This window comes from Dermacentor silvarum, chromosome 9, assembly GCF_013339745.2.
Source record: "Dermacentor silvarum isolate Dsil-2018 chromosome 9, BIME_Dsil_1.4, whole genome shotgun sequence".
Taxonomy (NCBI): Eukaryota; Metazoa; Arthropoda; class Arachnida; order Ixodida; family Ixodidae; genus Dermacentor; species Dermacentor silvarum.
This window is the reverse complement of record NC_051162.1, coordinates 53,999,957-54,026,340: the sequence shown is the minus strand read 5'-3', so window position 1 is coordinate 54,026,340 and position 26,384 is coordinate 53,999,957. Positions and strand designations below refer to the sequence as shown.

General features: G+C 50.3%; 1 protein-coding gene across 1 annotated transcript in view; it reads right to left on the bottom strand.

The window, feature by feature from the left end:
• LOC119465254 (uncharacterized) overlaps positions 1-26,384 on the bottom strand; it is a 405,770-nt gene that overhangs the window by 336,654 nt on the left and 42,732 nt on the right.

Here is a 26,384-nt window from a genome sequence, read left to right as displayed (position 1 = left end):
AGAGACATCAGTACCACTGGCACGGAGGGCGTGAAGCTTCGTCACCAGGAGGGCTGCACTGAAGCCAGCCCTCTCCGGGAGGCACACAGCCTGGAGAGCAGCTCGCGAGTCGCTGGCCACTGCGACCGGTACCCCAGGGGGCTCGGCTGCCAGCAGGTCTGCGGCCAGGTGGAGGCCCGCCATCTCAGCAGCGGTGGAGCTGGCTGCGCCGTGCTCCCTTAAGGGCTGCAGAAGTAGGCGTCCCTTTCCTCCTTTACAATCACCATATATGTAGAGCAAACGCGCCTTCTTACGACCCACGAAAGGCCGTGAGGGAAGGGGGGGAGGGGGGGGGGAGGGAAGGGAGGCGATTTTTAGCTGCGGCACCAAGTGCCTATTTATACCAGAGGCTCCGGCAACAGTCACCAACGCCGCATGCATTTTGTGCGAACGCGCGCAAAACGCCGACGGCGTCGACAACAGTTCTGCGTGTTGCCGGTGCTGCTGCATGTCCAAGTTTATACAGCTGATAAAGCTACTATCCTTACTCCGTATAGCTCTCTACAAATTTGCTATCGCAATTGATGCTTCGCCTTTCAGGTGAAACTGCGACAACTTTTTTTGGAGTGGTCGATGGAATCGCGCCGCTCCTTAGGCGCTGACTGCGCCCTCACGCTTGGTGTTGTGTCCATGTCCTCTTGCGAGGCGCTGGACACGCGCTCTTGCGAACGGTTAGTTTGACGTGAAGGCCTCGTCTCGAGGGACGAGACCTTGGAGGCCACCGGCCCGGAGGTCGATGGCCCCTTGTTCTGAGATGGCGGAGCAGCACTAGCAGCAGCCGCGGTGCGGGCGGATGGCGTCACCGCCGGCCCACTGCGCGTGTGCCAGACAGCCGCCGGGGGCCGTTGTGGCACTGCCCCCTGACGCGCCACTTCGGCAAAGCTGGTTTTTGGCAGGTGCAATACCCGCCTGCGTGCCTCCTTGAATGTTATGGTTTCCTTTACTTTAATAGTTACTATTTGCTTTCCTTTTTATTGCGATAGCAATTATATGGACACTTCAACCGGATTTCTGCCGTCGCCGGCGCCGTGAGGTTCCCTATAGATAAAATCTTCGCCACGCGCCGTATGCCCGAGCGGAAGCGTGCGGGGACGCGCGCTATCACGGAGAGCGAACGCACTCAATCACCCACGCGCAAGCAAGGAAGCGGGAAGCCAGCGCCGAAGGGAGCGCGGGGGGGGGGGGGGGGGCGCACTTCTACTCTGCCAACAACCACGCTCGTCGCTCGCTCGCCCGCACCGTCTCTTATCTCCACACGGCTCTGACCTTTATGCGCCGTGCATTCGCCGGTCAGTTTCCGTTGAACCGATAGACCGCACGTATACCTTCGCCCGCGGCGGCGTATGCGCTCACTGCCAGCGTTTTTACAGTCGTTGTCTGCAGTCATTCAGTGTGATCTATTCATGTTTGCTTGTGCGCGCTCACACCACGCTTGTTCATTCAGTTAGTAATAGTCGGGCCACATTTTCCAATGCACGCTACACATGCAATGCTGCCCGGATCGGCAGTGCAGCACTACAGATGTGTCCCTTCGCACGCGCTGCCCACGGGAAGCGCTTCTCATCAACAGCACCGTTTCACACGCGCCTTCTCGTGGTCATCGAGTCTCTCTTCATTTCGGTCTACTTACGCCGCAGCACACTTGCTTACTTAATCAGCTCATGTTTACTACAATTCATATTGCTGCCAAAGCCGCTCACCTTACTTCGTATGACGTTGCTGTGTTGCTATCGCATTCATTGCTTCGCCCTTAGGGCGAAACTGTGACATTTTTTTATGATAGCGAGAACTAGCTGGGCAAGAACTGAGTGCGCCCTCCCCCCCCCAACCCCCTCCATGCCATTGCATCAACCGCTCACCCCCCTTTTTTTTTCTTCTTGCGGCAATATAGTACAACGCGGATTGTTTCGTAAGCGCACGAACGCGGATCGGTTACGTCCCCACTAATAAAAAATTGGCCAGTGCTAACGCACACCAATGCACAATTGACGAGACTCTTTCGTACCTCCACTGCGCCGCTTGAATGATATTTGCCTACAGACAACACGCGCAGAGAGTGAAATAAAAAAAAATTGTCTCTCGCATATAATGGCGACTAATAGAACTTGCGAAAACAACTTAGGTTCTTTTTGGAGGCACTGCTCCTGACGTGCATGCTCTAGCTCATCAATCATACCTTCCCTTGCAGGTTGACGAACGCTCGCTAGAAAAGCGCAGATACTAGACACTTTGGGGAACTCTGCGTTTCCTGTGGCGCGGGGTGATGACACCTGTTTAACATGCACTCGGCGACTGACAGCCCTTCGCTCTGTGATTTCGGTGTACTAATTTCCGATCTTTTCCACATTTCGTTTTCTTACCTTTACGTCATTAGACATGTGTCGGGGAGATGCTTCAGGACGGATTCAATCAGCGTGAGCACTAAGCATAATTTGAACTAAAGGCGTTAGCGGAGCGACAAAAGCGGTAAAGTCAGTGCAGCTGTTAGTCCCATGCCATATACCGTCGGTGCGCTCGTTAAGTTCTCTTCACACAGCTTACATTCGCCACCTCCAAACACCGTCACTGAACCAGCATCCGTGGTGAGAGCGCGTTTCTTCGTCGGTTTCTCCTAAAAAATTAAAAAAAGAAAGAAAAGAAAAAACAGGCAAGTTTGCACTGTGTCGTGCAAAGCTTGGGCACACCGAAACTGTCGATCCTCAAGTCTTACTGGCTCTACTGCTAGGTATTAACTTGGTTGCTGCTAGGTCTTGCCTTGGTTTAACCTAACTACGCTTGTAGGAAGGCATTCTCGGGCGATCATTTTCGGAGGTACCTCCCATTTCGCGACATTTCGCGTGAGTAGCGCTGGACGCGTCGGCGCCTACGAGCGGCAGCCTTCCTGGCATGCCACAAACGCAGGCAGGCGAACCAAGGTTGGCACAGTGCCAAGAACGCTGTTGCTTGCGGACGCCGAACGCGTTGAAGGCTAGCCGCTCGATACCAATCCGCCAGATTTTTTTTCTCCTGGCTCAGTTCGCCGCGGAAACAAGAGAGACGGGGAAGGGGAAGGGAGGGAGCTGGCGAGGAGGAGACCACATGCGCATGCGCCGCGCCCCCCTCCTGGTTGACATGGTTACGGCGCGGCAGTTTCTTGATACGATCCACGAAGCACAAATTACGGCTGGCTTAAACAGATTCGCCGCTAAAACAATTCAGAGCCATTCCACTACTCTGAAGATGGAAGCCAGCGAAGCTATGACTATGGTGGGTCTGCTATAGTGAATATTGCTATCGTGGATTTATTTATTATCCTTATTGGCTATATTGAACGTCTCCTGCATGTTCGTCAAAGAGCAAGGACATCGGCGTCTTGTTCTAGCCCGACGCAATGGCCAAGTAGTACGTTTGCTGCGCCAAGTCCGCCCCGTCGTCACAGACTACCTTTATGAGCCACAGCGTCCATAGCCGCGGCCCACTGCACGGCTCGTCATAATCCTAGAAGATGTGGTTAAACGAGCGTCCGTCACCATAGCGAGTCCAAAGGGCAACTGCGGATAACAGCGCTAGCGCGATCTCTACATCACGAGACAAAAGGGCACAACCATTGGTGGGACGTGCCGCCGCCGAGTATCGCGACACTTGTGAAAGAGGCATCGGCGGTGGCTAGGGGTATAACATAGGGCTATGCATCATTCGTTTTGACACCTGTGCCAGCTGGTGGGAAACCCCTTCGCACATGCAGGCAAACTGCCGCACACATGGAGACGAAATTGTTGCACACGCCGGTCGGTTTAAGGACGCGATCTTCTGGAGCCTAGCCCAGCGTCGCTGCAAAATACAGGACGCCAGAGATGTCGGCCGATGTTCCCAGTATTGCCGGTCTCTCATCACCGTAACGCCGATACCGTGACGATGATGGGACGGGGCCGATGACGGCTGTTTGAGTCAGGCCTAACGCACTGAGTCACAGAGCAATCACGGGAAAAGCGCGAGCGGTTAGCGCCACATATATTACAAAGAGCGATCGAACGACAAAATGTTAGGCCTAACGTTAAGAGATAGGAAGAGAGTGGTGTGGACCATGACAGCAAACTGGGATAGCCGATATTCTAACAGAAAACAATCACCAGCCTTTCCCCTGTCGAAAAAATGGCTTCGAGAAAATAGCCCTCCCCTGTCGCAGGCGCTCCGCTTCGTTTGCCCGAAACTCAGGATCGCGGCTCTTCGCTGACGTTTGGCCACAACATCGTGCTCCCGCAACTTAGAATCGGACGCTAGAATCGAACGACATGCTTCGCTTACCCCCATTTTATCGACAGGGGAAGGGCTGGTGATTTTGTCTCTTTGGGTCCCGCGTGTGACAAGGGTAGTTAAAGGACGCGTTACAGGTCCCCGAGCCCACAGTACCAGGTATGTGCCATTGAACTTGAAAATTTCTGCATTATCACCAGGAACGGCCCACATGATAGTGGTATGCGCCATTGAGCTTAGACCCTTTCAGCACCTTTCTGCACCTAGACCCTTTCTGCACTTTTCAGCGTGACACCACCACTACCACCACAACCGCCGAAACTTGTAAGCCTATAAAGCTTCGCTTAAAGAGTAGCTGCAGTGCGAAACATGCCGAGTGATGCTCACATGACCAGACATCTAGCGTAGGTTCCGCAGTGTTCCATGTTATGTATGAAACAGAATCTTCATATTTCAAATGGTGAGAGTTTTGAATCGAATGCAGCGATTTTGTTCTGCAGCGTCTAATTTATTTTTTTTATCCCCAATCTTATATTCCTCATTGTTCTTGGGCAAACATTTATGCATAAGTTGTACTTTCACATTTGAAGTGTAAGTTGTGCTTTTCCTTATTTTTGTATTAGGTGTACTCTTACATCGCATTATGCTAACGTTGAAACATTTTTTATATTATTGATTTTATTTGATATGCATAATGGCAAGTCTGATATCGTTAGTTTTAAAACCGCGCGTTGCAGTTTTACAGCTGCTGCGGCGTTTCATCTTTCGCAAGAATCTCTATACCTGGGCTGGGTTGGCTGCCCCAAGCAGGTTTCTCTAACTTGAACAAATGACGCATTTCTCCGCCTGAATTGCGGCCTAATCGTTCTTGCGCGCCATTACACTTTCGGTTGTTAAGGCAGTTGCGCATGAAACGAGCGGTTAATCCCGTCTCCTTCAAAACGGACTTCGAAAACGCGGTCATTGCATGCAGCATGAAGTTTCCGTTCGATTAATTCTTCCGTTGGCGCTCAGTGGTCAAAAAAAAACGGAAAGTATAGTGTAGTAGAATATGGGGTAGTGTGTTCAGGGAGGACTCACGGCCACCGCACTTGATGTCAAAGGCCACTAGACGACGCCACCAGAGCATGGGCTTCGTATCAGGTACCGCATCCGATACGCTATGGCGCTTTGCATACATTGCGCTTGAGAATGTGCTTTCATTACGCTAGCAATTATAGGGACAATCGAAGCACATTTCTGCCGTCGCCGGTCATGGACGGCGCTGTGAGGTTCCGTATAAAGTCAAAACACGGTAACATCGCCTCCGCGCGGCGTACGCTGTTTGTGCGAGTGAAAGCTTGCGATGGTCAGCCGACAATTGGGGCTGAAACTCGTGCGCGCGAGGGAGAAAGGCCAGGCGAGAAAGCGGGGGGAGGGAATTTTACTCCGGCGGCGGCCGCCCCGGCGCCGTATCTTGAAAGCGATCTGCGACGTGGACAAAGTGCGCGCCCCCGCGTGCCTCATCTTCAAAGCGATCTGCGATGTGCACAAAGTGCAACTAGTGCCGGTAGCTTCGTATGCGCTCTGCTTTCGACGTTTAGCTCGCGTTCAAGCGAAAGACAGCACAAAGGTCATTTCACTCGCTCCTGCTGCAGCGCCTCCTCACTCCAGCGTTTTGACAGCGAGTTTCCGCGGTCATCGAACGAGATGTGTTCATGCTTACCTGCGCAGGCATTACACTGTGCTAGCTAATTTAGTTAGTAAGCGAATGATATTAAGTTTATATGGCCGATAAAGATACTATCCTTAGTTCGTATAGTTGTCTACTAATTTGAATCGATGCTTCGCCTTTCGGGCGAAACTGAGCCATTTTTTAATTTGCTAACTTATTTGTCAATGCTAACACGTCCCTGATTCCACGGCGTCCTGGCTGAGCCAGGATCCGTTCGAAAACTTCCTGGAAATGAACAGAGAATAACTGTGGAAATGCACGTGCAATTCTTACAATTACGAGTCACGCATGAAAAAAATGAATCAATGAAATCCTACTTCTTCGTACGCAGATATCACTGAAACAATTCATGAATATTATGTAAAGAGACTGGCTACTTCATTTCCAAAAGTCACAGGATCAACAGCCTATTGGATATAGCAAAAGTAATGAATAACTAAATGATTATTTACCTAAGTACTCAATTACTTAGGTAATACGAGTCGTGCAAAGGAACTCTAGAATTATTTTTAATTACATTAACAATTAAATATTTCATAGTCATAATAAAGCCATTAATTTGCTTCGTTTAAAAGAACCTCCCAGGAAAACTTGACGTAAATCCGAGCATTTTGTGACGTGTATTTACTCTTTGCGCCGACGGCCATTTTTGGTACTATGCGGTCACGCCGACTACGCCGACGAATTTTCTCATAATGGGCATATAATGGCGTTTACACTTGTCAAGATGCCAAGATGTTTTGATGGAGTAAATAAGACAATTCCACATCTTGATAGCGCAGAACGAAGCGACGATAGCTACCCTACCATAGATACTGCAGTGTTGGTTTGGGGTAACATGTTTAAGCAATGCTACCCATATGTTCTCACTGGCATCCACTGCAGTTTCTCTGGCTGCTTATGTAGATTCCTTGCAAATATACGCATTCAACACTCCTCACGCCTGCAATAAATTACGATATAATGAACCAATTTGCCACTGAAACTTGTCTTTAAGCTTAAACTGACTGGTAAAGACAACTAAGCGAAAAACGCAAGTGATTAGTGCAGGCCACGGAGGAAGATTATTTAGGAGTAGAAACTCCCGTCAGTACGGGCGCGCGCGGGCGACCAGATAACGTGACATTAGTATGCGCCGACGGAGGCACATGCAGTGGCGGCACCTTGCAGCGCGTCATGCAAGCAGCCGCAGAAAAAAAATTACTCCATCTCCGGCTAAAGGGAACCATGTGTGGATGCGAAGCAGCGGGGAGATGGTTAGCTTGATCGGGAGATGGTTTCGCGGCAGCAGCCCGAGCGCTCATCGCGGCGCTCCACTGGAGAGAGAATGAGGCGCGCGCGCTCCGTCATTTTCATACCGCGGAACTACCGTGGCGGCCCCAGCAGAGTATGCAGCTGTCGCACCACCTGTCGAGCGCGCCGCTCCGAATTCCTAGATGAGAGAAAAGGGGGAGTGTAGAAGAGGAGAAAGAGGGAGAGGGGACGCGCATGCGCTGTGGGGGTGTGGCACGCGGGCACCGCTCCGTAGAGGATTCCTAGAGGAGAGAAAGGGGGAGCGTAGGAGAGGAGAGAGAGGGGGAGGGTACCCGCATGCACTGTGTCGGTGTGGGACGCGGGAGCGTCGGACAGAGCCGCCGGCAAGAAATGCGTCGCATTAAACAAAATTACACCATCTTCCCGTAGGGGAACCCTGAGTAGTATGCATTTCGATGGGGGCGAAATGCGAAAACACCCGTGTACTTAGATTTAGGTGCACGTTAAAGTACCCCAGGTGGTCCAAATTTCCGGAGTCCCCTACTACAGCGTGCCTCATAATCAGAACTAGTTTTGGCACGTAAAACCCCATAATTTAATTTAACTTTTTGAGTAGTATGCGAAGCAGCCATGGGGTCGACTCAAGTTCCCATTAGTTTTCAGATCGGCCTGTCGCCGCTGCCGTTTCATGCATGCGGCTCGAGCCCTCTTCTCCGCGGCGCTGTCCACGGCGCTGACACTGGCGTTGACGCTGGCGCTGTCCGTGGCACTCATCGCGGCGTTGCGAGAGGAGAATGAGACGAGCGGAGCGCGCGTCATTATACCGCGAGCTACAGTGCCCCCCCCCCCCCCAACAGAATATGGAGCGCGTACCGTCGCGCCTCTAACCTAAGCTGCTTCGCATTATCGTGCGTGGAGCCGCAGGTGTTGTCATTCGTTGCGCAATCCGGAGTAGAGAGGAGCGTCGGAGAGGAGAGGAGGAATTCCGAGAGGAGAGGAGATGAGACAAGGAGCGGAGGGGAAGGAGGATGCGCATGCATAGTTCGGGTGTGGAGAGGAGAGGAATACCGAGAGGAGGGGAGATGAGACAAGGAGGAGGGGGAGGAGAATGTGCATGCGCAGTGCGGGTGTGGACGCCGCACGGCGGATGGCTGGAGGGAGGGAGTGACATAGCCGCGACCATAAGATGCTTCGCATCTAAAAAAGCAGAAGCCCGGGCGGGAAGCTCGGGCGCGTTTTCTTCGGGGGCGCCGGTGTCTTCCGCCCAAAGCAGACGACAAGCAGACGACACGGGCGTGAGCTTCAGCGGGCACGCGGTAACGTTGTATTTGTGGGCCTTTAAGTCAAACAGAAACTGTTCTTGTCGGCGCCTGTTCGAGGGCCGTAATACGAACAGTGTGCACTCCTTCGGAATTTGCTAGCCTAAGATGGGACGCAGGTGGGACGCGTGAGTACCCTCAGTAGAACTTGTCAGGCGCGCGGCCTAACGGGAGCAACACACGCGACCGGTTGTCTTGGCAACCAAAACGGCGATAATTTCTTTCTTGGCCGATGTCTGCCGCCAGCATTGTAGTGGCTCCGCGGGCTTGTGACATTTTCTGGTCGCTGCAACTGGCGGAGTTTTCACTCCTAAAGGTTTCTTGCTCCGTGGTGCAGACAAAATTCACCGGGTCTCTTATGTTATCCATAAGACGATTTGAATGCGAAAGCCCAAGTACCAATCCATTAAGGACGGAAACATGACGTACACATCCCCCTTAATTGCTTAGTATACTTTGCTTAGTAATCCGTTTTAATTCGCTAACTCGTCCTCTTAATTCGCTTAGTCATCCCTCTTAATTCGCTTACTTATCCTCTCAATTCTCTCAGTCATCCTCTTAATCCACTTACTCATTCTCTAAATTCGATTAGTCAAATTCACTTAGTCTTCCTCTTAATTCGCTTACTCATAGAAGACGATGACGACGGTGACCCGCTAACCATCAAAATTGTTGCGTGAGCGTTTGCATGTATGTAGGTAAGACACAATGCCGGGTTGGTGTAGTAAGTCACTGAGTAATCTGACGTTAGTCCGAGCATTTATTGACGTTTTTTTTACTTTGATTACTCATTTGATTACTGGTTACACAGAATCTATCCAGAGATACAATCGACCAATGTTTGCGAGCTATGCTCAGACCTAGCTGACTTGGAACATATGCTCTGGCGGTGCCCCGCGTTACACGACGGCGACGATGTCACGTCGTCCAACTGGGAGGCTGCCCTAAGCAGGCCCGATCTTTAAGCACAGCTATGGGCTGTCCATCGGGCCCGCGGCGCAGCAGAGAGGCTCGGCCTTTCTGTACCGACGTGGGAGCGGCCCGCTACGTGCTGACGTGCGTTCCGAGGGACCGTAAAAAGTTTTATCATACCATACCATACCATATCATATTCATAAAAGACGATGACGACGGTTACCCGCACACCACCGAAATTGCTGCGTGAGCGTTTGCATATGGGTAAGACACGATGACGGGTTGCTGTAGTAAGTCACTACACCAACCCTGCAATGGGGGTTATGAGCCATTGATGATGCTAGTGTTTGCACCTTTCGTGTCGTCGACGCGTTTTCGCTCAAGGTCATTGAAGGACGACTGCACGATGAGATATATAAGGCTTTCGCCTTAATAAGGACACTGTCCAGTAATGAAAGCGCTTGTAACGAGCACAGGGTCTCGCTTCCCCTACCTTACAGAACGGCCTACACCAACATTTGTGGATGATTGACCATCAAGGGCCCGCGCTCACGCCATTCAGGTAGTAATAGATGCTACTGTGAATTCGGTGCAACGATACTGCTCAGATACCTTTTTGTTCATGCTAACGGCTCCCGTCCGTCCACTGAAGCGCGATAATATCTGACGCATGAGATAATCGCGTGTGCACAAACGAGCGCGAGAAAATATATAGTTTTATAACAGGGGCTCCCCGACTTGGGATACTCCTAAATGAAATAGCTTGTCTACACTGCGCATGCGCTGAACTCAGATCCCTGACGTTTTTGTATGCCTCGGGATTACGGGCGTGCCGTTAGCGAGGTTGAGCAATAGGCGCCAATTCCAGCAACCTGCCGCTCGCTTGGCGACAAGCGTGACAGCGTCCCCACGAGGTGCGTTTGCCGAGAGCATAAAAATGGCATGGCACGCTTTATTTCTTTCTAACGGCGTAGCCATTCGAGATGTCCAGCACGATAGAGCATAAGTTACTATCAATATTGTATGTTCTTGGCCAAAACTTCTTCAAGATTTGTAACCCGAAAAAAAGAACGCCTTACAAAGAAGACGTCGTTTAATTATACCTTTATGCACAAAACACCGAGCACAAATAGTCCAATTTATGTCCTAGAGCATCACAAAACATCTCCAGCAGCATTCAGACAGATAAAAACATTTATAACATTTTAGCCTTTAGAACGTAACGAAATGGCAATGTCAATGACTCACTCCCAAATTCACCAGCTTGCATAAATGCTGACTGCTAACCAGCTAAAAGAATTCACGAACATCGTGAACTTCTTTCAATGACTTCCACAAGGCTGGAGGGCATAAGCTACTAAGTAATAAAAACCCATATGGCACCTTTAAATGCACAAGACTTGTACATTGTCATCTCCAGGTCTGGCAAGCCACAATCTAGCGTCGCGTGAACCGGCGACTTCAACATTACCGCGTCAATTAAACGCAATTGTTGGTGTATATACGAGATGATAAACTCGTGTACACACTTATTAACACGAAAGCACTATAAGCCCCATTACGTGAAAATATGGCATCGTCGGCGGCGGCGTGACCGAAGTGATAGTACCAAAAATGGCCGACGGCACAAAGAGTAAAACCACGTCTCAAATGCTCAGATTGACGTAAAAAATGTCAGGGAGGTTCTTGTAAACGATGTAAACTAATGGCTTTGAAAAGAAAACTTTGTACATACATTTCGGCCTGTGGGAATTGAACCCAGGCCTCCGGGGTGCCAGAAATATAAGCTTCCCCGACGCCACGGAGGCTCCAAGGTTCTGGCTGACTAAAGGTGAGTCTAGTGCGTGCGTCATTGCACACGTCACGTCACAGCCATCTGGCTGACTAAACTTGTGGCCTAGTGCGTGCGTCATTAGTGACGCCACGTAATGAATGCATAAACTGAGCGCGCTGCCTCCCACGCCTCACTTGCTCTTCGGATTTCATCGTTGCTGTGCCTACTGCGATGGACTCTGAAGCGACTACTTCAGCGGCAGCTGTGAAACACTCCGAATAAGCGGAAAGAACTTAAAGGCATGTAGAGGCGTGTAGAATGCTTGAAATGCGGAGAAATGCATTGGCATTCCAGGTACTTTTGGGCTTCAATGCATGAAACGGCGTTTTGTTAAGGACGTAACTGGGATACTAATGCATTTCTCCGCAATGCTTGGGAATTAATTTCTTGAAACTTGCCTCATCCTGAGAATTCATTCCGAGATGATCCCCCTTGCGAACTCCACGGCTGGAATTTGTAAATTTCAATATGGGCCATAAGGTAAATAGTTACAAACTTCATTAGTCAATTTTTATTAACTATTCGATTTTTGCATTGTAATGTTTTGTGCAAGTAATGCCCTCCCTTCGAGTAGAGAAGATCATGAAGTACAATTGTGCTATCTGCCACAGGCAACCTTTAAACATTTTTGAAAGTGTTGGCTGAAACACACTGAATATACTTATAAAATTAGGACAAGCAGACTAAATGGCTGCCGCTACGTAAAGCGGGCGGAAGCGGGCAACCAGCGTTCGCTATCGCACTGTCCGCATAATCCCGCGGTGTTTCGCAGTTTATTTTCTATTTCACCAGCTAACGTAGTTTCTGAATGTCAACGCCGCGTCGCAATCTTTGTCATAAATAGATGAAGACTGCAGTCGAGCACCGCGCCATGAAAAGAGCAACGCCATAAAACGAGGTGGCGTGCTGCGTTATTGTTACTGCACGGACCATGCGTATAAAATTCTCCCATACACGATCCCAAATCCCTGCCGTCAGATTCCTCATGCGACCAGCAGTAAATGAGAACGTTTCTTCGCGCTCCTAAGCTCTTCTCAACGGGGCCCTGGGGATTAAGGGATTCGTGTTTTAAACGATAGAAACGGGATTCCCGCCGACGTCGCTTTCAATCTTCTTTTAACATCTTCCTTTGAAATTTTCTTTATGTCTCGTTCTGGTTCTTTTGCCTGCGTCTCATAGCCGTCATTTGAATTCTTGCGTTCGTTTTTCAGCTGGAGGATTATTACCAGCGCAGGCCACCGGTCACGGTTTGAGGCGCTAAGCGCATTTTTAGTGGCAGCGAGGAACAGCGCTCGAGAGTGGCCGTAAAACCAATAGCAATCTTCGAGCGAGGTGCTGCGCGCTGAAGTGCCAAGAACTAGGGGTGACGAAAATCATGAGCTGACCTAATGAATAGCTGAGATGAGAAGCCTTACAGCACGTGAGGGACGAAGTACGGCGTTAAAAACGTTCACAATATTCCGCGTCGACGGCTCAACGAGCGCGGGGGATCGTTACGGGGTTGCGCTAACGCCATCGTGTTTCTACAGCCCCCTGTATAGAGCGCTAACGTTAATATTTCATCTCAACCTTATGGTTATGAGGCGTGCTCTAAACCGAGAACGAAAGGTTCGGTCAAAAGCTTGTAGCCGGCTTATCTTCGGTGAAGTGTCGGTCGACGTGTACATTAAAAGCTGTTATTGTCATCCTTTGTTCGTTAACTCTAAAACCAAAGAACACTTTGCAGGGAAGTGCATACAAAAGAAAACGCTGCTGTTATCAATCACATTAGGGTGCTAAGGAGAACAGGCACACTGCAAATAAACCAACTCAATACCGCCATAACCCAAAACGATTATGGCTGAGTGGAAGACGCCGCGGGGACGGAGGGGGGGGGGGAGGGGTACACTCGCCATCTTGGCCCTCCGAAAGTGGATGTTCTGCAAAGCTGTTGAAAAGCACCACTACCACTACGGAGGGGGCTATGCAATGCTTTATGGCTCTAGAGTAATGGTAGTAGTGCTATTTTAGAGTAATGGTAGGTATGAGAGTAAGGGCAATTCTGACAGCACACCGCCGCCCATAGCGGTGCTGCAAGAACATAGAAATCAGCTGCTAGTTTAGTTATTTTATAGGTGGGGGAATGGGATCTACGAACCGTATACTCTATTGTGAGGACCGCGTTGGAGTGCCAGCGTGTGATCGACGTCAACGAGAGGTTGAATCGCCTATACGAAAGGCAAGGGCCGTCACACCCCACGTCGCAAGCCGGCGTCGCCGCGGCAACTTGCGCAACAGTGATCTTTATCGGGAAACGTATGCGGGGAGTGCTGCGTGCTTCGCGTTGCTATCACGAGCGACTTATCATGAGTTATGTTGTTCGGATGCTTGTTTTCAGCTTGTTCCTTGTTGAAACGTATGCTGTTCTGTATGTTGTATGTCATCAGCCATTTTGATGGCATAGTAAAAGCAGCTGAAGAATTCTGTACTGACCTGTACAGTGCCCAGAGCAGCCGAGCTACTTTCATTCGAAGTAGTGATGAACAAGATACAGAAGCTCCTTCTATAAATAGCGATGAAGTTAGTAGGGCCTTGCAAGACATAACCAAGGGAAAAGCTGCTGGAGAAGATGGAATAACAGTCCATTTAATCAAAGATGGAGGAGATATCAGGCTTGAAAAGCTTTCGGCCCTTTATACGCAATGCCTCACGACTTAAAATGTACCAGAAAGTAGGAAGAACGCCAACATTATACTGATTTATAAGAAGGGAGTGGTTAAAGGATTGAATAATTATAGGCCCGTTAGCTTGCTTTCGGTAATGTATAAAATATTAACCCAGATATTTTCCAATAGAATCAGGGCAACACTTGACTTCAGCCAAGCAAGAGAACAGGCTGGCTTCAGGAAGGGATCTTCTACGATGGATCACATCCGTGTCATCAATCAGGTAATCGAGAAATCTGCGGAATACAATCAACCTCTCTATATGGATTTCTTAGGTTGTGAAAAGGCATTTGGTTCAGTCGAGATACCAGAAATCATAGAGGCTGTGTGTAATCAAGGAGTACAGGAGGCATACGTGAATATCTTGGCAAATATCTACAAGGATTCCACAGCTTCCTTGATTCTGCACAAGAAAAGCAGAAAGATACCTATCAAGAAAAGGGTCAGGCAAGGAGACACGATCTCTCCAATGCTCTTCACTGCATCCTTAGAAGAAGTTTTCAAGCTCTTAGACTGGGAAAGGTTAGGAGTGAGGATCAACGGCGAATATCTCAGCAACCTTCGCTTTGCAGATGACATTGTCCTATTCAGCAACAGTGGGGACGAATTACAACAAACGATGGAGGGCCTTAACCGAGAAAGTGTAAGAGTGGGGTTGAATATTAATATGCAGAAGACAAAGATATTTTTCAATAGCATGGCAAGGGAACAAGAATTCAGGATCGCCAGCCAGCTTCTAGAGTCTGTAAAGGAGTACGTTTATCTAAGTCAATTACTCACAGAGGATCCTGATCACGAGAGGAAAATTTACAGAAGAATAAAATTGCGTTGGAGTGCATACGGCACACATTACCAAATCCTGACTGGGAGCTTACCACTGTCGTTGAAAAGAAAAGTGCACAATCATTGCCTTCTATCGGTGCTAACATATGGAGCAGAAACTTGAAGGTTAACAAAGAATCTCGAGAACAAGTTAAGGGCCGCACAAAGAAGAATGGAACGAAAAAATGTTAGGCCTAACGTTAGTAGACAGAAAGAGAGCGGTGTACATAAGAGAGCAAACAGGCATAGCCGATATTCTAGTTGACTTTAAGAGGAAAAAATGGAGCTCGGCAGTCCATGTAATGCATAGGATGGATAACCGATGGACACTTAGAGTTACAGAACGGATACCAAGAGAAGGGAGAGAGAGAGAGAAAGAGAGAGATAAGACTTTATTGCGTCCATGGTGGGGTCTGGCGGCGGCGGGGGTTGGGAGACTAACCACCAGGCCTCCCCTTCCTCAGACGGCGGCCAGCCCTTGCTTTCTGGCGGCGTCTTCGGCCATCCGGACGGCCCAGAGCTGCTCTTCTGGGTCCAAGCTGAGCAGCAAAGTCTCCCACTGCTCGGCCGTAGTTATGATGTGTGTAGTGTTAGTGCGGTGAGTGTTGGTGGGTGTAGCTTTCGGGCATGCCCAGATGATGTTATCGAGGTCAGCGCGGGCCTCGCAGGCTTTGCAGAGTGGGGAGTATGCATCGGGGTAAATTCGGTGGTATAGCACCACTTGGCGACTACTTCAGACGCGAACTTTCCCAAACCCCAAGAGAAGGGAAGCGCAGTCAAGGACAGCAGAAAACTAGGTGTGGTGATGAAGTTAGGATTTTTGGAGGTGCAAGCTGGAATCGCATGCAATTTGCATGCAAATTTTGCATGCTATCGTCATGCAAAATAACCACATTTTAGGCAAGTGCCCCACCAAGATAAGAAGCCGTAATTCAGACCATGTCACTTGCGCAAATAGATTCGCTCATGGGTGGCGAATTAACTTTGACGAGCGCATGAAAAAAACTCAAAACCCCTCCCCTACTGGGAACCGGGGGGCACGCGAAGCTTGTCTTTTGAAGCCGTAAACCAATCCCTTGTGAAATGTTGGGTTGTAGTTGGTAAAGGGTCGGCATCTCGTTTGTTGTCGTTCCCCTTCTGCTTGCCGAAACTAAGGTTTTTTTTTGGCGAGCTCGCGCACTTTCACGGACCCACTCCCGTTGTCGTTCTTCGAATGCTGCCTCCTCTTCGGCGGAGCGGACCAAGCGCTGCCTTCCCATAGTGCATCTGGCCTTGCACTGGCGAGAAACGACGCGCCCGGAGGCGCCAGCTGTGGGCGAGGAGGGTTTCCGGCCGCCTGCTGTGGGTGAGGAGGTGAACCTGTCAGGCGCCGGCGCACAACTGTGGACTTTCCGCGTACGACAGCCCCACCGACGGCGCGAGTGAGGCAATACAAGCTTCGCTTTAAAAATGCTTCACAGGAACCCTCGTGTCTTACCACTTTGTCTACGCGTTTCACAGCACAGAGAGGCAGTTGCTTCGAGTCGCGATTGTCATACCAAGCGTTTCTAGCCGGCCATTTACGGAACAGAATATACTGGAGTGCCAGCAAACAGGTGATCAACAGGCAACGCAGGCGCTGCTGTGATTCCTACATTGAAGCGATCTATTTACACTCGCACGTACGCTTTCCTTTTCCCACATGCTTCATTTCTCTTCCCTGTCTACCTTCCTTTGTCTCAAAACCCTTCCTCAATGTAGGGTAGCAGATCAAATGCTTCTCCTCTGTTTAACGCCCCCTGGCTTTCTCATCTCATTTCTCCCGTTCGCGCCCCCCCCCCCTCTCTCTCCTGCACGGCAGGCACCCACTTCGACGACAACATAGAAGAGTTGTCAAGAGACTGTGCCGTTTTCCTCCATTTTGAGTTTTCACGTATTACAGCTTTTACTGAGCAAATTACAGCTTTTATTTTATTTCTTGTTCATTTTTCTTTTGCTGTCTCTGCGCCTTCTGCACTAATGATAACATTGGTTATAGTAACAATAATATTGCTGGCTGATGCTATCGCGATCCTCATTAGTAGCATGCTGCTTGTAATTCGAGTACAACAGATGGCGAACTATAATTATTTAGAAAGAACGCTCTTAGAAAAAAAAAACGTGTATTAGCGTTTGAGCAACAAATGCTAAAGAGCACCGCTATTCTTTTGAAATACAGCAAGGAGGGAGAATATGGCACGAAATTGAGCGAAAAAGAAAGAAAAAAAAGAAAGAAAGAAGGAAAGAAAGAAAGGTGCTAGCTAGCTCAAACAGAATGACCAACAGCATCCCCTAACGACGATGCTGACCATAGCCCCACGCATAGACGAACCGTTAGACGCGCGCGACCCATTTCTTCAAAGTGCTCGTGAGGGCGCCACTAGCGTGTGTAATTAGCAGAATCAGCACTTTCCTCTGCCGCCTCGCACGCATAAGTGATCTGGCGTGCGCAAGGTGTGGATGAGCCTCTCGAATTTTCCCGAACATAACCGGCCCTCCTATCTTTCGTGCAGGCTCCCGCGATATCAGAAAAATGAAGGCTCACTCCAGTCGAATGAAAGCGTCAATGCACTCTCAAGTGATCCTTCTCAGGACGGACAACCGAGCCAATCACACAAACTGATTGATTTTCGTGGGGCACTTCGTTTTTTTAGCGAAATGTCAACGACATTCATCGAGGAAGTACTTCGCGTGCACCAATGTTCAGAAACAGGGCGTCAAGAACAGCGCAACACTGCTCGAGCGAAAACGTTTGGCACTTCCCTTTAAAGACTCTGTCGTCACTGCTGGCTTCACAATTAGAATAAAAAATATTCTCAAATCCTAAGGTCGCACCCTCTAATTTCTATCTGGCACTCCATTGCGACACTTTGGTGCTTAACTACCCTCTTTCTCTTTTTAACGTGGCCTTTCCTACGCTTCACACCCATGAAATATTAGGTGCGGATCATAGCACAACATTTTTAAAGTTTCAGCACACATAGCTCGTGGAATTTTGGTCAAACTCAGATAGCTGGACATCAAGCACGTGCGAAGGACTATGAAAAAAAAAAATCTGCGGCGATGAAGCGGTAAATGTGAGGGAAATGCGTCAGGCATTAGGTTGCAAATATTCGAAGTGTCGGATCCATCATGGAAACCACGTTCACTCCATCGCAAAATCCTGTTCAGAGCTCCCTCTTTTATATATAAAAGAGGGAGCATATATATTTATATATTGTAGTGGGGAATATGCATGTAGGCGCCGTGGGCATTGCCATCGCTTCGGCGCGAGACCCGAGCTCGAGCTACGGATGCCAACAGCTAGGACTGTGCCTACAAAGCAACTTGCGATCCCTCGAACGAGTCTCAATAAATCCCCCTTTCATTTGGTGGAGGTGCTGGGTAACCTCGAAAACTGGAACTCCGAAGCCGGACGCTCCCCACTGCTACGACCATGCCTGACGACACCGCCCAGGAAGGTACACCTCAGCCTCCAGCGGTCATCGTTTCTGGTGTGTTGCGCCAGCGTGATCCTGCCGTCTTGAGCGGCACCGATGATCATGACGTGGAGGATTGGTTGTCATCGTACGAGCTGATAAGCCGGCACAATAAGTGGGACGACGCCAGCAAGTTGCATAACTTGTTGTTTTACCTTACCGGCGTCGCGAACCTCTGGTTCCGAAACCACGAACACGATTTCACCACATGGACTGCATTCAAGACCAGTTTTGCAGAAGTGTTCGGGCGTCCCGCTATGCGCAAGCTTCGTACTGAACAACGCCTACGTGGGCGCGCGCAACTTCACGGTGAAACGTTCACCAGCTATATCGAAGATGTCATTGACCTGTGTAGGCGGGTGAATTCGTCAATGGCTGAACAGGACAAGATAAAACACATTATGAAAGGCATTGATGAGGACGCCTTTCAAATGTTGTTAGCGAAGGATCCGCGTACTGTGGCTGACGTCATCAACTTGTGCCAAAGTTTTGACGAGCTACGGAAGCAACGCATCTTAGCTCGACGCCCACCACCCACGGAAGATTCGCTAGCAGCATTGGTTATTGGCGACAACCAGACAACTTTGCTGACTCAGATAAAAGAATTTGTGCGGGAGGAGGTTGCGCGACAGCTCTCCATTTTGCCGACCACGGAGAAGCCTTCTCACTCTTTGGCTCCAGCGATCCGGCAGATGATTCAAGAGCAAGTGACCGAAGGTCTTCCATCTCCATGTCAGCCGGCTCCCGTGGCCGCACCTCTGACGTATGCTGAGGCGGCTGCACGGGCTCCTCGCCTACCGGTGTTCTCTCCTCCGCCTTCAGCGCCTCGCCCGCCACTGTTCTCTCCTGCGCCTTTGCCTCGGCAGCCGGCGGCTCACTTCTTCGGTGCACAACAGCAGGATACAAATCCTTGGCGCACTGCTGATAACCGCCCCATATGCTACGCCTGCGGCACCCCGGGACATGTAGCGCGCTTCTGCCGCCGGCGTTTCCCGGCCTTCATGGGCACCACGCGAGCCCCCAACTACGGATTCCGACCATTTCGTATGCCACAACAGCCGCCACCGGAAGTCTACGTTGCTGATGACGTACCAGCTCCGAGGTACCAGCCCTTTGGTGCTCGTCGCTCGCCTTCCCCTCGCCGCCGCTCCCTCTCACCTATGCGTCGTCGGCCCAGCGCCAGTACTGAGGCGGAAAACTGATTTCCGCAGTTCCTGAGGCACGAACTGCGTCGTCGTCGGAAAATCGAAGTCCTCGCTTCTCCCCCGCTAACGTTATTGAGGTGTCAGTGGATGGCATCAAATCTTTTGCGCTCGTCGATACAGGTGCCGCCATATCCGTGATTAGCGAAAACCTTTGCCGTTTATTACGTAAAGTGACCATGACGCCTTCGGTAATATCGCTTCGAACAACCACCGCTCAACAAGTTCAGCCCGTCGCTATGTGCACTGCCAGGGAGTTGATTCGAGACATTTTGTACTCGATTGAATTCTTTGTGCTAACCTGTTGCTCCCACGATGTGATTCTCGGCTGGGATTTTCTGTCGCGCCATCATGCCGTCATTGACTGTGCACGTGCTGAGGTTCAGTTCTCCGTTCTGTACGATTTGCCAACTCACGACTTGCAAGTTCCTGATGTTAGCAGGATCTGTGTAGCTTCAGATACTGACCTTCCTCCACACAGTGCTGTATTTGTCCCTCTTTCATGCACATCGCTTGCCGACGCGACGGTCTTGTTCAAACCCGCTGCGATCTTCAGTCGCCGCCACCCTATATCGTTGCCTTTCGCCCTCCTCACGGTTCACCATGGTGCTGCGGAAATACTGGTTTCTAACCCAAATTCGCACGTTTTGGCTTTGCGCTGTGGCGAGACTATTGGCACCATCCAGACTGTGGACGATGACGTTATTGTGTTATTCCCTGCTGCCGACGACCAGGCTACAACTAACGTAACAGCACTGACGCCCCATGTCCCATCTGACCAGATCTCACCAGATGTTTTTGTCGCTCTATTGCCGATGACCTCGACCCGACAATACGTGAGCACCTACTTACCCTTTTAACTGACTTTCACGCCTCTTTTGACTTGAACCAAGCGTCATTAGGCCGCACAAGTACCGTTTCTCACCACATTGATACGGGGCGACACGCACCATTACGCCAGCGACCGTACCGCGTGTCATCCACCGAGCGTCGTGTCATTACTGAGCAAGTTTCGGACATGCTTGAACGTGGCGTTATCAGACCTTCATGTAGTCCTTGGTCGTCTCCCTTGGTACTGGTTAAGAAAAAAGATGGCTCGATTCGTTTCTGTGTAAACTATCGTCACCTTAACAAGATTACACGAAAAGATGTCTACCCTCTACCGCGTATAGATGACGCCCTGGATTGTCTACATGGTGCCGAATTCTTTTCTTCTTTGGACTTGCCATCATGTTATTGGCAAGTCCCGATGAATGAGTCCGACCGCTCGAAGACAGCTTTCATTACGCCTGACGGCCTGTATGAATTTACGGTGATGCCATTCGGCCTATGCAATGCACCTGCGACATTCGAAAGAATGATGGACAATCTTTTGCGAGACCTCAAATGGAAGACGTGTTTGTGCTAATTAGACGGTGTAGTAGTTTTCTCCCCTGATTTCACCGCTCACCTCACTCGTCTACGCGAAGTTCTGACTTGCCTTGCCACCGCCGGCCTTCAACTTAACTTGAAAAAGTGCCGCTTAGCAGCCCGCCAGTTGACCATACTTGGTCACGTCGTTTCCAAAGACGGCGTTCGCCCCGACCCTGACAAGCTTCGTGCTGTCGCAGAATTTCCGCGGCCGACTACAGTGAAAGAGCTCAGAAGTTTTGTCGGTCTCTGCTCTTATTTTCGTCGCTTTGTGCGCAATTTCGCCTGCATCGTCGCACCTCTGACGAAGCTCCTGGCTGGGCCTGGTGACCTTCGTGATTGGACTCCGGCATGTGAACAAGCCTTCATCACTCTGCGTCGTCTACTTACCTCACCGCCAATTCTCCGTCACTACGACCCGAGTTCTCCGACCGAAGTTCACACGGACGCCAGCGGCGTTGGTCTTGGAGCCGTCCTTGCGCAACGCAAGCCTAGCTTCCCGGAATATGTGGTTGCCTACGCTAGTCGTGCCCTCACAAAGGCAGAAACCAATTACTCTGTAACAGAAAAAGAGTGTTTGGCTATAGTTTGGGCTTTAAGCAAATTTCGCCCTTACTTGTATGGCCATCCCTTTGACGTTGTGACAGACCACCACGCGCTGCGCTGGCTTGCGTCACTGAAAGACCCGTCGGGGCGTCTTGGACGTTGGGCTCTTCGGCTCCAGGAATTTGACATTCGCGTCATCTATCGCTCCGGGCATCAACATTCTGACGCGGATGCCCTCTCCCGGTCACCCGTGCGATCCGACGACACGCAACCCGCATCCACGGACTGCCCGGTTGCTGCGCTTACTGTTTCTGACATGCCTTCTGAACAGAGAAAGGATCCGTGGATTGCGTCTCTCATTGACATTCTAACTACTTCTTCAACGGATACATGCCCTCGAGCCCTTCGCCGCCAAGCCACCCATTTTGTGCTGCGGAACGCCATCTTGTACCGCCGGAACTATCAGCCAGACGGTCGCAAATGGCTGCTCGTCATCCCTCGCCATTTGCGTTCCGACATATGCACTTATTTCCACGCCGACCCAGAACAAGCACATGCTGGCGTCCTGAAAACGTACGAGCGGCTCCGCCAGCGGTACTACTGGAGAGGCATGTATTCTTATGTGCGCAAATACATTCAGTCATGTGCAGCCTGTCAGCGACGCAAGACAACTCCTCATACGACAGGCCCACTGCAACCTTTACCATGTCCTGCACGTCCTTTTGACCGAGTCGGGATCGACCTTTATGGGCCCCTTCCATGCACTGCTCACGGCAATCGTTGGATAATTGTCGCAGTCGACCACCTAACAAGATACGCCGAAACTGCTGCTCTTGCTTCGGCTGCTGCTCGCGATGTCGCAGCGTTCCTCTTACGGCATTTAATTTTACGGCACGGCGCACCGCGAGAGCTGCTCAGCGACCGCGGCCGCCTCTTGTCGGACGTTATTAATGAGCTACTGGCAGCGTGCCACACTATTCACGGCACCACTACGGCGTATCACCCACAGACTAACGGTCTAACGGAACGGTTCAACCGCACTCTTGGTGACATGCTCACAATGTACGTTGCGTCGGATCATTCCAATTGGGACGACGTCCTCCCTTTTGTGACTTACGCGTACAATACCGCCACTCAGGCGACCACAGGCTTCTCACCATTTTTTCTTCTTTATGGATGTGAACCATCCTCTACCCTTGACACCGTACTTCCGTATCACCCGGACGCCTCTGAATTCACCCCGCTTTCAGAAATTGCTCGACATGCTGAAGAGTGCCGTCAACTGGCTCGCTCATTCACATCGGATACCCAAGGCATCCAAAAAGATCGCCGCGACCACGATCAGCCAACACAGTCCTTCGCCGTGGATTCTCACGTTTGGCTTCGGCTGCCATTCCAGTCTCCAGGCCTTAGCCCAAAGCTTGCTCCAAAATATCAGGGTCCGTACCGGATCGTCGAATGTACATCGCCTGTCAACTACGTGGTCGAACCGGTGACACCGTCTTCGGACAAGCGCCGCCGCGGCCGCGAGACGGTTCACATCAGCCGCCTGAAGCCGTACCACGACCCCCTCATCGTGCCATCACCTTAGGTCGCCAGGATGGCTCACCTTTGCAGCGGGGGCAATTGTAGTGGGGAATATGCATGTAGGCGCCGTGGGCATTACCATCGCTTCGGCGCGAGACCCGAGCTCGAGCTAAGGATGCCAACAGCTAGGACTGTGCCTACAAAGCTACTTGCGATCCCTCGGACGAGTCTCAATAAATCCCCCTTTCAATATATATATATATATATATATATATATATATTATATACCGTTAACACATGAATGGCTTTCAATTCGTCACACACTCTTTTTTACAGCGAAGCTGTTAAGGGCTCACTCTTCGATGGTCGCGTCCCGCAATAGAAAAAATATCACCAGCACTTCCCCTGTCGACGAGAAAATCGGGGTAAGCAAAGCTCCTATTGTGTGTATCTGACCCTCGTGGTGATTTTCTTTCTTGCTCTCTCTCTTTCTCTCCACGAGGTCCGGACCTGCTCAAGCTTTTAGTCCCGTACTACTCCAACACAAACGAAATAAAGCTGACTGATTGATTGATTTCTCTCTCTCTTCCTTTCTCTTCCTCTCTGTCTTTCCTTCTCTCTATATATATTTATTTCTCTCTCCCTCTCTTTTCTTTCTCTTTCTCTCTTTCTCTGACATTCAAGGTGACTTTCTCTCTCTCTATCTCTCTCCATATATTTCTATGTCTTTCTCTCTCCCTTTCTATCCCTCTCTTGCTCTCTATCTATCTTTCCGTCTCGTTCTTTCTTTCTTTCTCTCTCTCTCTTTCTCACTCCCTTCGTCTCTTTCTTACTTTCTCTCTCTTTCATTTTGTCTCTGGTATGTGCCATTGTAGGAGTCACGAGGTCAGGGGTAATTGGAAATCACAAGAAGAGGCCTTCGACCTGCAGTGGACATAAATGTAGGCTGCTGCTGCTGCTGATGATGATGATGATGACGATGTACCATTGAGCTTGGCTCTTTTCTGCGCTATCGCCAGGATCGGCCCACTTTTCACAGTGACATCGCCGCCGCCGCCACCGTCGATACTTGGGAGCCTATAAAGCTTCGCTTAAAAAACGCTCATTGGTCGTATGCTGTATGTGCGAGTGAAAGCGCACAAGGGCGAGGGACGCGTGCTTTCACGGGGAGCGAACGCAGGGCGGATAACAAACGCGATTTCCCAGTGAAGGGGAGCAGTGGGCGAGGAGGGAATCGAGGCACCCTAGACTGTGCGTGTGCGTGCCCGCTATGCCACTGCGGCGCATGCGCGCAGCCCTGCCGGCCTCTGCTGCCTGTGCCCCCGACTCTCTCTGGGCTTCAGTAGTAGTGATTTTATTGAAGAAGAAAGCGACGCTTATTTCTCCTGCCCAATAGGGAGCACGGCGCAGCGTCAGGGGAAGGGGAAAAAGGAGATAAAGATGTTGAAAGGAAGGGAAGAGAAGAAGAAGCAGCAAGAGTCTCATCCGATCATGGAGTAGGCTGGTGATGGAGGCGATGGCCTGCTAGGGACGAGCGCTTAGCGATGGGCGGAGATTCCGTTCAGTTCCACAAACTCCAAAAGGCTGTGGAGAGTTCGGAGGTGGGGAGGCGACGGGAAAAGGAGGTCGCTGGTTGTCGCAGCAGGTAGACCCTGTTGTCTGTAGGCAGTGATGAACGTTGAGCGGTCCTGTGCCAGCGCTGGGCATGCACAGAGAAGGTGCTCGAGGGTCTCGGGGTCGCCACAACGTTCGCAGGCCGGTGATGTGGAGCGTCCCTTGGCGTGCAGCCGCGCCGCCGTCCAGACACAGCCCGTGCGCAGTCGAAGCAACGTTGCGCGTTCCCTCCTGGTAAGGCCACACGCTGGAAGTGGCCTGGGACCGTTGCCATTTGCCACTCTGGCATCCGGGTGGACGATTGTGAGCAGTTTTTTCAGGCGCTGCCTTGAAAAATCTGAGGAAGCGACTGCTCGTGTGAGCGGCACTTCAGGATGGTGGGCGGTTTTGGCGAGGGTATCCGCTGCCTCATTACCGGCTATTCCAATATGGGAAGGCAGCCAATGAAATGAGATGGTGACCCCCGCGGCAGCCAATGCCGAGAACTTCGATCGAGCTGAGCAGGGCCCCCGTAAGCCCTGATCGGCGGTGGTTGTCTCTGGGCTTCATACAACGATAGGACGCGACACATCAAGGAAAAAATACAGGTGAAAGGAAAGAGCGTCACTCGCAACTAACTTTATTCCGAGAAAGCATCGCAATATATAGCTGAGCTAACACATGCGCAGCAAGGTTCTAGCACATGATTCTTTTTGACTCATCTAGGTGGGGTGATACGTCGAACCAAATTACAATCCGACGCCGATTGATAAACAATCCGACGGCGAATCCGACGCCGAATGGTAAAGTTGTACTTTGTCATCTTTCTGACGGATTTCACTGTGAGAAATTCAATTTTTTTCACCAAAACCTTGCACCACGTGGAGGGCCTGCGCGGTCGGGGTGGTTCGGGATGAACTTCTCCGTCACCCGGCGACATCGTACGCCGACGCATTTTGACGACGCCGTATTTTCTGCGACACGGGGCCCTTAACGCTTTCGCGTTAAAATAAAACTGTCGCCGCGCTATACAATTATGCTCACCAGTAACATTATAGAAAAATCCATTCGTGTTGAGTACGAACTCCAAGGTAGGCGACACTGATGGTCGCGCATCTGTGGTTTGTCAAGGTCAGAGGCTACTTGATGTGTTTTATGTGGCGCGGAGTCGCCGTTGACGCACATATGAGATTAAGCCGTCGTGTTCCTGATTCCTTCCTCGCCCTTAATAACCCCCACCCCGGGAAAAAGATAATAAAGAAAAATAAAGTAAAAGCAGCGGACTGCATGCTACGAAAGCCATGCTGACGTATTTGATTGCCAGTATGTGGTGGATACAGGCCATATGCTTCACTTCCACGCAGACATCTCCTGAGCACACTTTGGCACGGTGCTGTCGACCAGCCATTCAAAGATGTCTCAGAATATTTCATGCACAAAACTGCGCTTACAGAAAAATGAAGAAGTCTGACATGTAGCAAGGCTTCATTGAAGTTAAGAAAAGAGAGAGACAAACAGGTTGCGCAAAGTACCTACAGTAGGGCTCTGTTTATTTTGTTGTGTCCTGTTTTAAACACTTGAAACCTTGCTTGCGTGATGCTATTACTGACTTCCTATTATTTCTGATTATGGACCTTTGGTTTACCTTGCTTTTGGGATTGTAATCTTTCTTTAACCTTTGTTTTATTCTGTTGTTTCTCATTTCAAATGTTTCTATCTGTTGTATGTACTGATTTGTATTGTGTATCTTGCCCGCCTCCTTCTTTAATGCCGT